General features: G+C 40.7%; 1 protein-coding gene and 1 non-coding gene across 2 annotated transcripts in view; both read right to left on the bottom strand.

Annotated features, from left to right (window-relative positions):
- Positions 1 to 16,643, bottom strand: part of KPNA6 (karyopherin subunit alpha 6) — a 56,127-nt gene that overhangs the window by 20,400 nt on the left and 19,084 nt on the right. The window lies entirely within an intron of this gene.
- LOC129538766 (small nucleolar RNA SNORA79) lies at positions 828 to 975 on the bottom strand. The gene has a single exon (XR_008682307.2). It is a non-coding gene; the product is annotated as a small nucleolar RNA SNORA79 (small nucleolar RNA).

The following is a 16,643-nucleotide window of genomic DNA, read 5'->3' as shown; positions in this document are numbered from 1 at the left end:
AAAGAAATTTAAAATTTTATTCTGTAATATTTGCTACATACAAAAAAGATGAAACATGTTAAGTTACCAAGCAAAATAATACAATGAGCATCTGTCAACTCACCACTAAATCCAAAAACTAGATTAATATACCTGAATCTAGTAGTAAGGTCTCCCCCTATCCCAGGCTCCTCCATCCCAACTCCAGCCAAAAGAAAACTGCTATTATGAATCATTATCTTTGCTTTCATTTTTATGAATCACATATATGTACACCCCTAAGTACTGCATCATACTACATTCAGTCTGAGAATTATACCCCCTCCATTGGATTTCTAAGATTTACCCATGCTTTTGCATGAAGCCTTATTTCATTAACTTTTCCTATGTTATATTATTTCACTGTATAAACACATCATCATTTGCATTATCCCAATGATTAGTGATGTTAAGCATCTTTTTCATGAACCTGTTGGCCATTTATATGTTTGCTTTGGAAAAGTGTGTATTCAGATCCTTTTCCCAATTTTACTTGCAATATTTGTGTTTGTTTGCTATTGAGTTGTATGAGTCCCTTATATTGCTGTTGTTGTGGAGTTTCTCAGTCGTGTCTGACTCTTTGTGACTCCATGGACTGCAGCACACCAGACTTCCCTGTCCTTCCTTATTTCCTGGAGTTTGCTCAAACTCATGTCCATTGGTTCAGTGGTGGTTGATTTGGAGATGGTTGTATGGTGTCACTGAGTCCCTTATATATTTTGGATATTAATCCCCTGTAAGATATATAGTTAGGAAATATTTTCTCCCACAGGTTGCCTTTTCATTTTGTTGACCATTTCTCTCTTTTTAATTGCCTGACTCTGCAAAAATCAAAAGGCACTGACAGACAGCCACCAAATTCCCACGATGCCCTGAGTGAAGATAAGTCAACTTAGATATGTGATAGGCTAAAATCCCACTACTTAAGGCTCCAAGCAGTGATAAAAACAGCCATGAAATGCTGACCTCATTTTTTGGGGGGGCGGGGGGGCTGTGCAGACACTTTTAAGTTTTCTAGTTTAAGCTTTCTAGTTTATGGGTCCTACTTGTTCATCTCTGCTTTTGCTGCTTGTGCTTTGGTGCTATATCACCCTCCCCCCCAAAAACAAAATCATTGCCAAGACTAAGGTCTTTTTTTCCTATATCTTCTTATAGATTTTTAACAGTTTCAGGTGTTACCATCAAGTCTTACTTCATCAGATAAGTACCATGTTGCCTTCCAAAGTGATGCCAATTCATATCAGCTTAGCAATACACAACGAGCTCTCATTGATATTCATCCTATTACTCTCAACTGTCACTTCTGCCAATCTACTGAATAGAATGCACTTCACTAGGATAAAGACTTGCATTACTAATAGGGTTATTAGATTTTATGTTAATTAGCCATGCTTCCCTTTCTGTGAAAAATGTCTGTTTACGGTATGTCGAATATTTTCCCATTGAATTACTTGTCCTTTTCTTATTCATTTGTAGTTCTTAAGATATTCTAGTTATTAACTATTTGTTGATTATTTGTATTACAAATATCTTCTAGTATCTTTTCACTTTTTTTCAATTTTTATGGAGTTCTTTAACAAATTCTTGCTTCCCTGGTGGCTCAGAGGTTAAAGCGTCTGCCTGCAACGTGGGAAACCTGGGTTCGATCCCTGGGTTGGGAACATCCCCTGGAGAAGGAAACAGCAACCCATTCCAGTATGCTTGCCTAGAGAATCCCATGGACGGAGGAGCCTGGTGGGCTACAGTCCACAGGGTCACAAAGAATCGGACACGACTGAGCGACTTCACTTTCACAAGTTCTTAACTATAATGTAAGTTTTGCTTTAATACTTAGCTCTTTCTGTGTGTCTTGTTTAATAAATCCTTTAATGCTCCCAAGGTCAGAAAGATACCCTGTCACGTCTTCTGAAAGTTTTAAGGCTTGCCCTATACATGCCAGTGTTTCATCTGCCTGGAATTTAATTAATTGGATATAAGTCCTGGCGTGCTGTGTTTCATGGGGTCGCAAAGAATCAGACACGGCTGAGCGACTGAACTGAACTGAACTGAAGCCTTAGAAAGTTAATACAAAGTCTGAACATTAATGACTTAGGTACACAGATTAGAGGAAAAAAAGTAGAAAGGAGAGAGAAATCATACAGTAGAGAGAATCAACAAGGGCAAAACTTGGATCTTTCTCTTTTTTTTTTAGATTTTGACATTTTCATTTCTTTTGAATACAAGTCACTTTTTGCAAGCTAGGAGGCAGATCAAGCTAAGGCAGTCCAGTCCTGTAGAGATCCAGGCCAATTCTTAAAATCTTCAGCAGAATGACATTAATACAAGGTGCTAACAATAGGGTTATAAACTCTATAATAACCATTCGTCTACAATTTTTCCTTAGGAAACAGCCAAAAGTCTAGTCCATAAAGGTATGATATAAAAACATCTTGATCTACACAGGACAGAATGATCCAAATTATATGCTGGCCAACCTATCAGTGAGCCAGATCACAGCTGGCCAAGGATTGGTGTACAGAGAAAAGTGTTTACATTTTGAAAATTTGCTTTGAGGTTTAAAAAATTCCCGCTGCTGCTGCTAAGTCGCTTCAGTCGTGTCTGACTCTGTGCGACCCCACAGACGGCAGCCCACCAGGCTCCCCCGTCCCTGGGATTCTCCAGGCAAGAACACTGGAGTGGGTTGCCATTTCCTTCTACATGGATCTTTCAAAAGACTGAAAATAGTCAAGTCTCTGGTAAGATCTCTCAGGAACAAAAGAGGGCACAAATTTTAGAAATGAAAAAAGAACATAACTACAGGTAACTAAAAAGAAAAAAAAGGGAATATGAACAACTTTATGCTAGCTAAGTTGCTTGAAAAGACAAATTCCTAGAATAGTATAACTTGCTAAAAGTGACTCAGAACATCTAACTAGCCTTATGACCATTAAATACACTGAATCAGCACTAAAGAGTATTTCCACAAAGAAAATGCCAGGTCTAAATGGTTTTACAAATGAGATTAAAAAAAAGAAAAATTTTTTTTTGGCTGCAATATGCAGCTTCTAGGATTTAAGTTCCCTGGTGCAGCAGCTAAGTCGCTTCAGTCATGTTTGACTCTGTTCGACCCACAAGCTCCCCTGTCCCTGGGATTCTCCAGGCAAGAACACTGGAGTGGGTTGCCATTGCCTTTTCCAATGCATGAGTGAAAAGTGAAAGTGAAGTCGCTCAGTCAAGTCCAACTCTTTACAACCCCATGGACTGCAGCCTACCAGGCTCCTCCGCCCATGGGATTTTCCAGGCAAGAGTACTGGAGTGGGTTGTCATTGCCTTCTCCGAAAGTTCCCTGACTAGGAATCAAATCCAGGCCCTTGGCAATGAGAGCTCAGAGTCCTAACCACTGGACCACCAGGGAATTCTCGAGTTTTACCAATTTTTAAAATAAGTTGTTTCACTCTTACACATACTTCCTTCTGGAAAAAGGACATTCTTTTGATAACAATACCAAAGAAGGATAATATGAGAGAAGGTCCTATAATTTCCTGTATCGTTTATGAACAAGGATGTGCATGCTCAGTTGCTTAGTCATGTCTGAAGCTACAAAAATTCCAAATACCAGCATAAGGTGGGGGAGAGAAAAATTAGGAGTCTGGGATTAACATATATACACTACCATATATAAGGTACGTAAACAACAAGGAACTACTGTGTGGCACAGGGAACTACACTCAATATCCTGTAAAACCTATAATGTAACCTATAATGGAAAAGAATCTGAGGGACTTCCCTGGTGGTCCAGTGTCTGGGACTCTGTACCTCCCCTGCAGGGGACATGGGTTCAGTTTCTGGCTGGGGAGCTAAGATCCCACATGCTACATGGTGCAGCCAATAAAAAAAAAAAAAAAAATCTGAGAAAGAATACACACACATACACACATATATATAAAACTGAATCATTCTTCTGTACACTTGAATCTAAAACACTGTAAATTAACTATACTTCAGCAAGAAATAAAATTAAAAAGGATAATGAAATAACATCATTAATTGTACTTTACACTTTTTCAGACAAACAAAAGCTGAGGCTCTGTCTCTAGCAGACCTGCACTGTGTGCACTGTGCTCAGTCATGTATCACCTGTACGATTCTTTGCGACCCTATGGACTGTAGCCCACCAGGCTCCTCTGTCCATGAGATTTTTCAGGCAGGAAAACTGGAGTGGGTTGCCATTTCCTCCTCCAGGGGATCTTCCTGAACCAGAGATCAAACCCACTTCTCCTTTATCTCCTGCACTGCAGGTGGACTCTTTACCCACTTAGTTATCAGGGAAGCTCTTAGACCTGCACTAAAGAAAGTCTAAAGTTCTTCAAGTAGAGGGAAAATAATGCCAGAAGGTAATTCAACAAATAGAAAAGGAACCAAAAAGAAATTCTGGAGTTGAAACATATAATAGGTGAAATGAAGAATTCACTAGAAGGGTTCAACAGCACATTTGAGTAGACAACAGACAGAAGTAGCAGGCTTGAAGATAGGAAAATTGAAATTATGCAGTCTGAGCAGAAAGGGAAAAACAATGCAGAAAAGTGAATAGAGGCCTAGGGATCCATGAAACTCCAACAATCAAATCACAAAATATGCATTATGGGAGTCAAAGAAATGGGAGATAAAGGGGAAAATAATTTTGTAGAAATAATGGCCAAAAAAAGACATCAATGTATACAGAAAGATACTCAATTTCAAGAGAAAAATTCAGGTCTACATCTAGAAACATAATCAAACTATTGAGAGCCAAATACAAAAGGAAAATCTTGAAAGCAGCAAGGAAGAAGTGACTCATCACATACAAGCCAGTTTTTCATCAAAAACCATGAAGTCCAGAAGGCACTGAGATTTTTAAATTTATAGATATTTAAAGTGCTGAAAGAAAAAAACTTTCAAGGAATTCGGTATCTGACAAAACTGCATTTCAAAAACAAGGGAGAAACTAAGATGTTCTCAGGTAAAAGCCGAGGGAATTTGTTACCACTAGACCCTCTCTATCGGAGAAGGCAATGGCAAGCCACTCCAGTGCTCTTGCCTAGAAAATCCCATGGATGGAGCAGCCTGGTGGGCTGCAGTCCATGGGGTCGCTAAGGGTCGGACACGACTGAGCGACTTCACTTTCACTTTTCACTTTCACACATTGGAGAAGGAAATGGCAACCCACTCCAGTGTTCTTGCCTGGAGAATCCCAGGGACGGGGGAGCCTGGTGGGCTTCCGTCTATGGGGTTGCACAGAGTCGGACACGACTGAAGTGACTTAGCAGCAGCAGCAGACCCGCTCTATAAGAAATGCTGAAGGGAGTCCTTCAAGTTGAATGAAAGGACATTACACAGGAACTTGAACCCAGTGAAGGTAACTACATGGGGAAATATAAGAGCCAGTTTTCTAGGACTTTTGGTTTGTAATGCCACTTTTTATTTTCTACATGATTTAAAAGAAAACATAGGACTTCTCTGGTGGTAGAGTAGATGAGGATCCCCCTGCCAATGCAGAGGACGTGGGTTTGATCCCTGGTCCAGGAGGATTCCACATGCTGCAGAGCAACCAAACCCGTGCACCACAACTCCTGGTCCGAGAGGTGCAACTACTGCGCTCGAGAGAGGCCCACTCACCACGAACAGAACGCCTGCGCGCGGCAAGGAGGACACCATGCAACCAAGAATAAGGAAAGAAACCTTGAAAAAAGACAACGCATAAAATAATAATGAACAGAAGCTTCTGTATGCTATTGAAGTTAAGTAGGTATCAATTCAAACTACATTGTGATAAACTTGGGATGTTAAATGTAAAGCCCACAGTCTCTCTCTATATATACATATACATACACACAAACACACACACAAAATAAAAATATACACAAAGGAAATGAGAAGTGAATGAAAACAATTCACTACAAGAAACCAATTAAACACAAAAGGCAGTAATAGAGGAAGAGAGGGACAAAAAGGTATAAGAAAAAGACCAAAAGGTATAAGAAAAAGAAGGTATAAGAAAAAGAACAAAATGGCAGGTCTTTCCTTATCAATAATTACATTACACTTTCTTTTTTGGCAGTGCCAAGTGGCTTGCAGGATCTTAGTTCCCTGACCAGGAATCAAATGTGGACCCCAACAGTGGCAATGTAGGGTCTTAACCACGGATCTTATTGCCAAATTCAGACTTAAATTGAAGAAAGTAGGGAAAACCCACTACACCTTTCAGTTCAGTTCAGTTCAGTCGCTCAGTCGTGTCCGACTCTCCGCGACCCCATGAATCACAGTGCTCCAGGCCGCCCTGTCCATCACCAAATCCCGGAGTTCACTCAAATTCATGTCCACCAAGTCGGTGATGCCATCCAGCCATCTCATTCTCTGTCATCCCCTTCTCCTCCTGCCCCCAATCCTTCCCAGCATCGGAGTCTTTTCCAGTGAGTCAGCTCGTCACATGAGGTGGCCAAAGTATTGGAGTTTCAGCTTTAGCATCAGTCCTTCCAATGAACACCCAGGACTGATCTCCTTTAAAATGGACTGGTTGGATCTCCTTGCAGTCCAAGGGACTCTCAAGAGTCTTCTCCAGCACCACAGTTCAAAAGCGTCAATTCTTCAGCGATCAGCTTTCTTCACAGTCCAACTCTCACATCCATACATGACCACGGGAAAAACCATAGCCTTGACTAGACGGACCTTTGTTGGCAAAGTAATGTCTCTGCTTTTTAATATACTATCAAGGTTGGTCATAACTTTCCTTCCAAGGAGTAAGCGTCTTTTAATTTCATAGCTGCAATCAGCATCCGCAGTGATTTTGGAGCCCAAAAAAATAAAGTCTGACACTGTTCCCACTGTTACCCCATCTATTTCCCATGAAGTGATGGGACCAGATGCCATGATCTTCGTTTTCTGAATGTTGAACTTCAAGCCAACCTTTTCACTCTCCTCTTTCACTTTCATCAAGAGGCTTTTGAGTTCCTCTTCACTTTCTGCCACAAGGGTGGTGTCATCTGCATATCTGAGGTTATTGATATTTCTCCCAGCAATCTTGATTCCAGCTCGTGCTTCTTCCAGCCCAGCATTCCTCATGATGTACTCTGCATATAAGTTAAATAAGCAGGGTGACAATATACAATCTTGACATACTCCTTTTCCTATTTGGAACCATTCAGGTATGACCTAAATCAAATCCTTTATGATTATACAGTGGAAGTGAGAAATAGAGTTAAGGGACTAGATCTGATAGAGTGCCTGATGAACTATGGATGGAGGTTCATGACACTGTACAGGAGACAGGGGATTAAGACCATCCCCATGAAAAAGAAATGCAAAAAAGCAAAATAGCTTTCTGAAGAGGCCTTACAAATAGTTGTGGAAAGAAGAGAAGCGAAAAGCAAAGGAGAAAAGGAAAGATAGACCCATTTGAATGCAGAGTTCCAAACAATAGCAAGGAGAGGTAAGAAAGCCTTCCTCAGTGATCAGTGGAAAGAAACAGAGAAAAACAATAGAATGGGAAAGACTAGAGATCTCTTCAAGAAAATAAGAGATCCCAAGGGAACATTTCATGCAAAGATGGGTTCAATAAAGGACAAAAATGGTATGGACCTAACAGAAGCAGAAGATATTAAGAAGAGATGGCAAGAATACACAAAAGAACTATATAAAAAAGATCTTCATGACCCAGATAATCATATGGTGTGATCACTCACCTAAAGCCAGACATCCTGGAATGTGAAGTCAAGTGGGCCTTAGAAAGCATCACTATGAACAAAGCTAGTGGAGGTGATGGAATTCCAGTGGAGCTATTTCAAATTCTAAAAGACGATGCTGTGAAAGTGCTGCACTCAACATGCCAGCAAATTTGGAAAACTCAGCAGTGGCCACAGGACTGGAAAAGGTCACTTTTCATTCCAATCCAAAGAAAGGCAATGCCAAAGAATGCTCAAACTACCCCACAATTGCACTCATGTCACATGCCAGTAAAGTAATGCTCAAACTTCTCCAAGCCAGGCTTCTACAACACGTGAACTGTGAACTTCCAGATGTTCAACTTGGTTTCAGAAAAGGCAGAAGAACCAGAGATCAAATTGCCAACATCTGTTGGATCATCGAAAAGCAAGACAGATCCAGAAGAACATCAATTTGTGCTTTATTGACTATGCCAAAGCCTTTGACTATGTGGATCACCACAAACTGGAAAATTCTGAAAGAGATGGGAATACCAGACCACCTGACCTGCCTCTTGAGAAACCTGTATGCAGGTCAGGAAGCAACAGTTAGAACTGGACATGGAACAACAGACTGGTTCTAAATAGGAAAAAGAGTACGTCAAGGATGTATATTGTCACCCTGCTTATTTAACTTATATGCAGAGTACATCATGAGAAACGCTGGGCTGGATGAAGCACAAGCTGGAATGAAGATTGCCGGGAGAAATATCAATAATCTCAGATATGTAGATAACACCACCTTTATGGAAGAAAGTGAAGAAGAACTCAAGAGCCTCTTGATGAAAGTGAAAGAGGAGAGTGAAAAAGTTGGCTTAAAGCTCAACATTCAGAAAACTAAGATCATGGCATCCAGTCCCATCACTTCATGGCAAATAGATGGGGAAAGAGTGGCTGACTTTATTTTTTTGTGCTCCAAAGTCACTGTGGATAGTGATTGAAGCCATGAAATTAAACTACACTTGTTCCTGGGAAGTAAAGCTATGACCAACCTAGACAGCATATTAAAAAGCAGAGACATTACTTTGCCAACAAAGGTCCATCTAATCAAGGCTATGGTTTTTCCAGTAGTCATGTATGGATGTGAGAGTTGGACTATAAAGAAAGCTGAGTGCCAAAGAATTGATACTTTTGAACTGGGGTGCTGGAGAAGACTCTTGAGAGTCCCTTGGATTACAAGGAGATCCAACCAGTGCATCCTGAAGTAAATCAGTCCTGAATATTCATTGGAAGGACTGATGTTGAAGCTGAAACTCCAATACTTTGGCCACCTGATGCGAAGAGCTGACTCATTTGAAAAGACCCTGATGCTGGGAAAGACTGAAGGTGGGAGAAGGGGACGACAGAGCATGAGATGGTTGGATGGCATCATTGACTCAATGGATGTGAGTTTGAGTAAACTCTGGGAGTTGGTGATGGACAGGGAGGTCCATGGTTGCTGCAGTCCATGGAGTCGCAAAGAGTCGGACACGACGGAGCGACTGAACTGAACCACTAGACTGTCAGTGAACTCCCAAGTAATTATATTATACTTACTGGCCCCTGGTGGCTCAGATGGTAAAGAATCTGCCTGCAGTGCAGGAGACCCAGGAGATGTGGGTTTGATCCCTGGATCGGGAAGATCCCCTGGAGAAGGGAATGGTTACCCACTCCAGGATTCCTGCCTGGAGAACTCCGTGAACAGAGGAGGTAAAAAGATTAAACTCTTTAGTCGAAAGGCAGCGATCGAAAGATTAAAAAAACCAACAACCATGATCTACGACATGCTGTCTGCAAAGACTTACTGTATAACTGAAAACACAAAGAAGTTGAAAGTAAATGGGTAAAAAGATATTCATGCAAATGGTAAGCAAAAGAGAGCGGTGACGGCCATAATAAATATCAGACAAAAATTTTTAAGTAAAAAACTGTTACAACAGTCAAAGTAAAGGGAATAACCGTTCTACAATAACATTTACAGACTTCAATACACCACTTTCAATAATGAATAGAACCTAGACAGAAGATTAATAAGGAAACAGGACTTTTACATTATAAATCAGTTAGATCTAAAAGACACATAGAACACTCCCACCCAACAAAAGCAAAAAACATCTTGCCAAGTATGAATGTATGGAATATTCTCCAGAGTAAACTGTATTAAGGTACAGAGTCTCAATAGATTCTAAAAGATTGAAATTAGACAAATCACCTTCTTTAACCACATGGAAAGAAACTAGAAATAAACGGTAAAAGAAAACTGGAAAATCCATAAATATGTGGAAACCAAACAAGAGACTCTTAAAGAAGCTGAAAGACTCACACTTCCTGATTTCATAATTTACTACAAAGTTACAATAATCAAAACAGTGTGATGCTGGTGTAAGGATAAACAAGAGAACAAAACTGAGAGATAATTCTATAATCAAGAGAACAGAAATTGAGAGTCCAGAAATAAACTCATACATCCGTGGCCAGTAAACTGATTTTTAAAAATATTTTTATTTATTTATTTGGCTGTGCTGGTGTTAGCTGAGGCATGTGGGATCCAGTTCTCAGATCAGAATCAAACCCAGGCCCCCTGCATTGGGAGCACGGAATCTTAGCCATGGGACCGCCAGGGAATTTCCCCAGCCAATTGATGTTTGACAAGGGTATAAAGTCCTTTCAATGGAGTAAGAATAGTCTCTTCAACTGGTGCTGGGACAACTAAATGTTCATATACAAAAGAATGGAGTCAGATCCTTAGCTTACACCACACACAAGACAAAACTTAAAATGGATCAACAACCTAAATATACAAAGACCATAAAACTTACAATAGAACATGGGTAAATTTTTTTGATCTTGGATTTTGCAATGGATTCTTAGCTATGACATTAAAAGCACAAGCCAAAAAAAAAAAAAAAAGACATTAACAAGGCAGTAAAAAGACAACTTACAAGAGAAATAACTTTCAAATCTATCTGATAAGGGTTTTAATATTCAGAATATATAAAGAATTTCTACAACTCAACAGCAAAGACAACTCAATTTAAAAACAGGCAAATGGGGGCTTCCCTGCTGGGCCACTGGTTAGGAATCTGCCTCCCAGTTCAGGAGACACTGGTTCAATTCCTGGTCCGGGAAGATCCCACATGTCATGGGGCAACTAAACCCATGCTCCACAACTACTGAGCCCACGTACCGTAACTACTGAAGCCCTCTAACCATACTCCACAAGAGAGGTCACTGCAACAAGAAAACCACATCACCAAGAAGACAGCAGCCCCCTCTCTCTGCAACTAGAGAAAGCCCCTGTGTAGCAATGAAGACCCAGAGCAGCCAAAAATAAATGAAAAATTAAAAAAAAAAAAAGGATAAAAAGTAAAAATAGGCAAATGGGACTTCCTGGTGGTCTAATGGCTAAGACTCCATGCTTCCAATGCAGGGGGCCTGGGTTTGATCCCTGGTCAGGAAATGAGATCCCACATGATCCCATGCATACTACAACTAACGTGGTACAGCCAAAAAGAAAATAATAAATAAAAATATTTTTTAAAAGACATTAAAAATAAATGAATTGACAAACAAAATGTGGCATATACATATGATAGGATATTATTCATCCATAAAAAGGAATGAAGATTTGACACATGCTACATTCTTGGGCTCCAAAATCATTGTGGATGGTGACTGCAGCTATAAAACTAAAGTATGCTTGCTCCTTAGAAGGAAAGCTATGACAAACCTAGACAGTGTGTAAAAAAGCAAGGACATCATTTTGCCAACAAAGGTCCATACCGTCAAAGCTAGGGTTTTTCCAGTAATCATATATGGATGTGAGAGTTGGGCCATAAAGAAGGCTGAGTGCCAAAGAACTGATGCCTTCAAACTGTGGTGTAAGAGAAGACAATTGAGAGACCCCTGGACAGCAAGGAGATCAAAGCAGTCAATCCTAAAGTAAATCAACCCTGAATATTCATTGGAAGGACTGATGCTCCAATACTTTGGCCACCTGATGAGAAGAGCCGATTCACTGGAAAACACTCTGATGCTGGGAAAGACTGAAGGCAAAAGGAGAATGTGGCGGCAGCGGATGAGATGGTTAGATAGCATTACTGACTCAGTGGACATGAATCTGAGCAAACTCTGGCAGATAGTGAAGTACAGAGAAGCTTGGTGTGCTGTAGTCCATGAGGTTGCAAAGAGTCGGACACAACTCAGCAACTGAACAACAACAACATTGAAGAATCCTAAAGATAGTATGTTAAGGAAAACAAGCCAGGATAAAGGATAAAGAAAAGGATAAAGATTACACGATTTCACTTACATGAGATACCTGGAAACTCAGAGACAAAAAGTAGATTAGAGATTATCAGGTACAAGTGGAAGGGAGAAATGAGAAATTATTGCTTAATGGAACAGAGTTTCTGTCTCGAGTGATGAAAAGCTTGGAAATGGATAGTGGCGATGGTGGCACAACATTGTAGGTACAACTGATGCTGCTTAATAATAATTAAACTGGTGAATTGTGTCATATTTCATCACAAAATTTTTTTAATAGCAGCATATCTCCTCCAATTAGATTAACATAGAATCTCAGTTTGCTTTTTTTTTGGTAAGATTTTGTATTTGTCTACTTGTATTCATTCATCACAGGGCCGATTATATTGATTATATTTTCTTATTTTCTGAGTTCCTGATGTTTCGCCATTTGGGAACCTACAAACCCAGGAAAGATCGCCACTCCCATGGCTAGCTAATTTCTACAGATAACAACATGTCTAAGAGAATGCCTCCGTAAAGGAACCAACCCAGAGTCATATTTCCTTTATCTTGCCTGTACACCCAGGAGGCGATATTCCTCTGCTTCACCCCAGGGTCCCAAAAGTAGCAGGTAACTAGAGACTACTCTTATAGCCCAAAGCCCTCCAGAATTATTCAAATTAGCCAATACTAAACTGTTTATTCTGCCCTGCCTTCACTTTCCCTCTGAAACTGCAAAAAAGGATCTGGCCTAAACCTTCTGCTTGCTCGTGCCCCTTCTGCCCCCTGACCATCCTGGTGTTTTCCTCTGTGACCCTGTGTGGCAAGTGGTAACCCACCTCCCACAGCCCATGGACCCATAATAAACTTCCTCCTTCCAATTTTGTGTTTCCTCCTGTGGCCTCAGTGAGTTTATCATATCTTACTCAATATTGACATTTTAAAAACAACATCACTATTTAAAAAACTGATAACAGTGAAGCTGATTATGTAGAAATACGAGCAGAGGAAGCCTTATTAACTTGGTCTACCCCTTATAGTCATTTCTTATCCTTTAAATTTCTAATCTGAAACAGTTATTAGAAGTATTACAAAAGGGATGAAAAATAAATTTTAGAGGAACACAGAAAAGGACAATTAACTCTAATATCACCTCTTTGGGGGAGTGTTCTGGGGTGATCATGATGAGAACTTAAAAAGAAATCTCCCAAAGGTAAGATCAGGGCTGGCTCTCCAAGCAGGAGACCACCTTGAGGACTCAAGCGCAGCAAGAAAGTTCATAAATATGAGGGGGAAGCAGTCTATTAGGAGAATCTGAGTGAAAGAGAAATAAAAATGGAAGCAGCTGAGGAGAGGGCTGAATTCTGGAGCTAGAGATACTAAGGAAACGAAACTTCAGAAAAGGTGCCTCTGTTAATTCTGGAGAGCAGCTACGCAAACCACAGCAGCAGTAGAGGTCTTATGATGTACAAATTTCTACTTCCACTTAGCAAAGCCCAAGTTGATTTACTGTTAAAAAAAAGTTCTAGGGGAATGCAGTGGCCTCCCTTTGGGGTCCCTTATCACCCCTACGCCTGGAGACTAATAGGCACAGGACAAATTCCTAAAGGCACCACTATGGACTGCAGTTCCCCAATACCTGACACATGGTTTTTCATGACTCTGAGCCTGGGCTCTCCCAGAGGGCTGTCTCTTCCTTCAAGCAGAGCTGACAGTGAAGCTGGAAGGAGAACTAGGCTGTGCTTTAGTCACCATGGTGACAAGAAACTATCACAAATATTTGCTTATGACTTCACCGGAGAAGCCAAACAGGGGAGGTTAGATTGGAAGGAAGAACATTTGCAGAAGCACATCTGGAAGCAGCAACCAAAGGAATGCTGGACTCTCATTCAGCGACTATGAAGCAATCATTCAGCCTTTTAAAATTATTTCTCAGGGTTAAAAGAAAATTATTTCTTGGGGGAATTTCCTGGTGATCCAGTGGTTAGGATTCCATACTTTCACTGCCAAGAGGGCAGGTTCAATCCCTGGTCAGGGAACTAAGATCCCACAAGTCTCTGCTGCTGCTACTGCTGCTAAGTTGCTTCAGTCATATCCGACTCTGTGTGATCCCATAGACGGCAGCCCACCAGGCTCCCCTGTCCCACAAGTCTCTAGATGTGGCCTAAATAAATAAATAAAGTGACTTCTCTTGTCCTGGTGCTAAACTGAGTGAGCACTTCTCTCTGCAGAGGACAAGTTTCTAATAAAATATTGTACCGTCTCAGGCACAGAAAATTAGCTAAACTTAGTGCCTCTTCCTTCAAGAATGTTAGAAACCCGATTCCTCCCACACTGAAATGGCTTTCTCAGCTCAGGTACCTCACTTACTTCTCACTATGAATTCTCTATCAAATATGCACTGGCTGTGCTGCACAGCTTGCAGGATCTTAGTTCCCTAGCCAGGGACTGAACCTGCAGCCATGGCAGTGAAATTGCCACTGGAATGCCAGGGAATTCCCAAGGAGTTAATGATTTTTAACAGGACAGTTACCACAGTACAGCAGGGATTGTACTCACATTCAATTTTTACAACACATTCAATTTTGGGTTAAAAAAAATTATTTCTTGGGGGACATTCAATTTTGTACCAGATAAACAAAATTTAATTTCAACAAGAGCTAGGGTGAAATCAGCTGTTAAACAGCCTTTCATTTGCAGACAATCAAATAAACCCCAGCACCGTACCTCTCTTTTAAAAAAATGTTTCCATTTACAACATCTAATTGAACTCTACCACAACCAAAGAGAAATATTAGTCAGCTGGAGCACATCCACTTAACAGCTAGGAGACCAGGTACAGAGGTGCTATGACTTGCACAGGATCATTTAGCTATTAAACTATGAAGCTGGGACTGGGACCTAGACTCTCTCATTTCATAGCCTTCTCTTTTCATCCAGCCTTGAAGAACTGCTTTGTTTCATTCTCTGAAAAGACACATAATTCTATTTGATTTGGCTCCTGACCTTAGACTAGGTTCTATCCATCTTGATCTATTTACTCACTTTAAGGAGTTACTGACCAATGACTAATTTCCATTAAATTTTTATCTTGTTTAAAAAAAAAAAGTTACTGGCAATCAATTCTCTAATAAGTGCATGAGAACTAGTACTAAAGACATCTGCATAAGAGATTTCCCCCCTCAACCCACCATATGACTTTCAGAAATTCAACTTCATAATATAGGTTTTTCTTTTGCAGCAAGTTCTCCCCCTAAACCACAAATCCAATCAACCATGAAATCTAAAGTACATCTGACCCTTTGTGAACACCTGTACCATTGGAATTAATGAAATCAAAACTCCTCCAAAGTGTATAAAACCCACTATGACGCTGGGATTGGAAGGGTGGGAAGATTACACAAGTGACAGACACAGAGACTAATAAATGCAATCATTTTAAAAGATGTTCTAAAACTTACATGGTCCCATTTCTTATCAATGATGCCATAAGAAAACACATACTGGCTTAAATTTTGCCTGTCTTCTTGCTGGTCTACTTAGCAGGTAACTATAGTGAATGCCTACAAAGTGGATGGCAAAATTTTGGTACTTTTAAAAAATTACATCATCATTATTTCAACATTTGGTCACTTTTAATCTACAATGTTCCTGTCCTCCTTTCCCCCAACCCTTTTGCTTACTGTGATACTGGCTCTGAAAAGACTAGCTGTCTTAATGAATGCCCTACATTTTAGTTTTGTGCCATGAAGTTATACCCTTCAGTTCAGTTCAGTTCAGTTGCTCAACTGTGTCCGATTCTTTGTGGCCCCATGAACCGCAGCACGCCAGGCCTCCCTGTCCATCACCAACTCCCGGAGTCCACCCAAGCCCATGTCCATTGAGTCGCTGATGTCATCCAGCCATCTCATCCTCTGTCGTCCCCTTCTCCTCCTGCCCTCAATCTTTCCCAGCATCAAGGTCTTTTCAAATGAGTCAGCTCTTCGTATCAGGTGGCCAAAGTATTGGAGTTTCAGCTTCAATATCAGTCCTTCCAATGAACACCCAGGACTGATCTCCTTTAGGATGGACTGGTTCGATCTCCAAGAATCTTCTCCAACACCAGTTCAAAAGCATGAATTCTTCTGTGCTCAGCTTTCTTTATAATCCAACTCTCACATCCATACATGACCACTGGAAAAACCACAGCCTTGACTAGACGGACCTTTGTTGATAAAGTACCCTTATGCCCTGTTTTTCCTGCAAAAGGGAAGTTAGGTCTAGAGGTTAGAAAACATTTAAGTTACAAATATATTTGGGGGAGGGGACTTCCCTAGTGGTCCAGTGGTTGGGAATCTGCCTGCCAATGCAGGGGAAACGGGTTCAATCCCTGCTCCAGGAAGATTCCACATGTTGTGGGGCCTTTAAGCCTGGCGCCACAACTACTGAGCCTGTGAGCCAAAACTACTGAAGTTGGCATACCTAGAGCCCATACTCCGCAACAAGAGAAGCCACCCAATGAGAAGCCCACTTACTGCAACAAAGAGTTCCCCGCAACCAGCAGCCCTGTTCACCGAAACTAGAGAAAAACCAGAGCAGTGACAAAGACAGTGCAGCCAAAAATAAACAAAATTAAAAAAATATACATATATATTTTCTTTTTGGCAAGAATACAGGTGATATTTTGTGCTGCATACCACATCA

The sequence above is a fragment of the Moschus berezovskii genome, chromosome 2, assembly GCF_049115385.1.
Source record: "Moschus berezovskii isolate FMDL1 chromosome 2, NW_MosBer_1.0, whole genome shotgun sequence".
Classification (NCBI taxonomy): domain Eukaryota; kingdom Metazoa; phylum Chordata; class Mammalia; order Artiodactyla; family Moschidae; genus Moschus; species Moschus berezovskii.
This window is presented reverse-complemented; position numbering and strand designations above follow the sequence as displayed.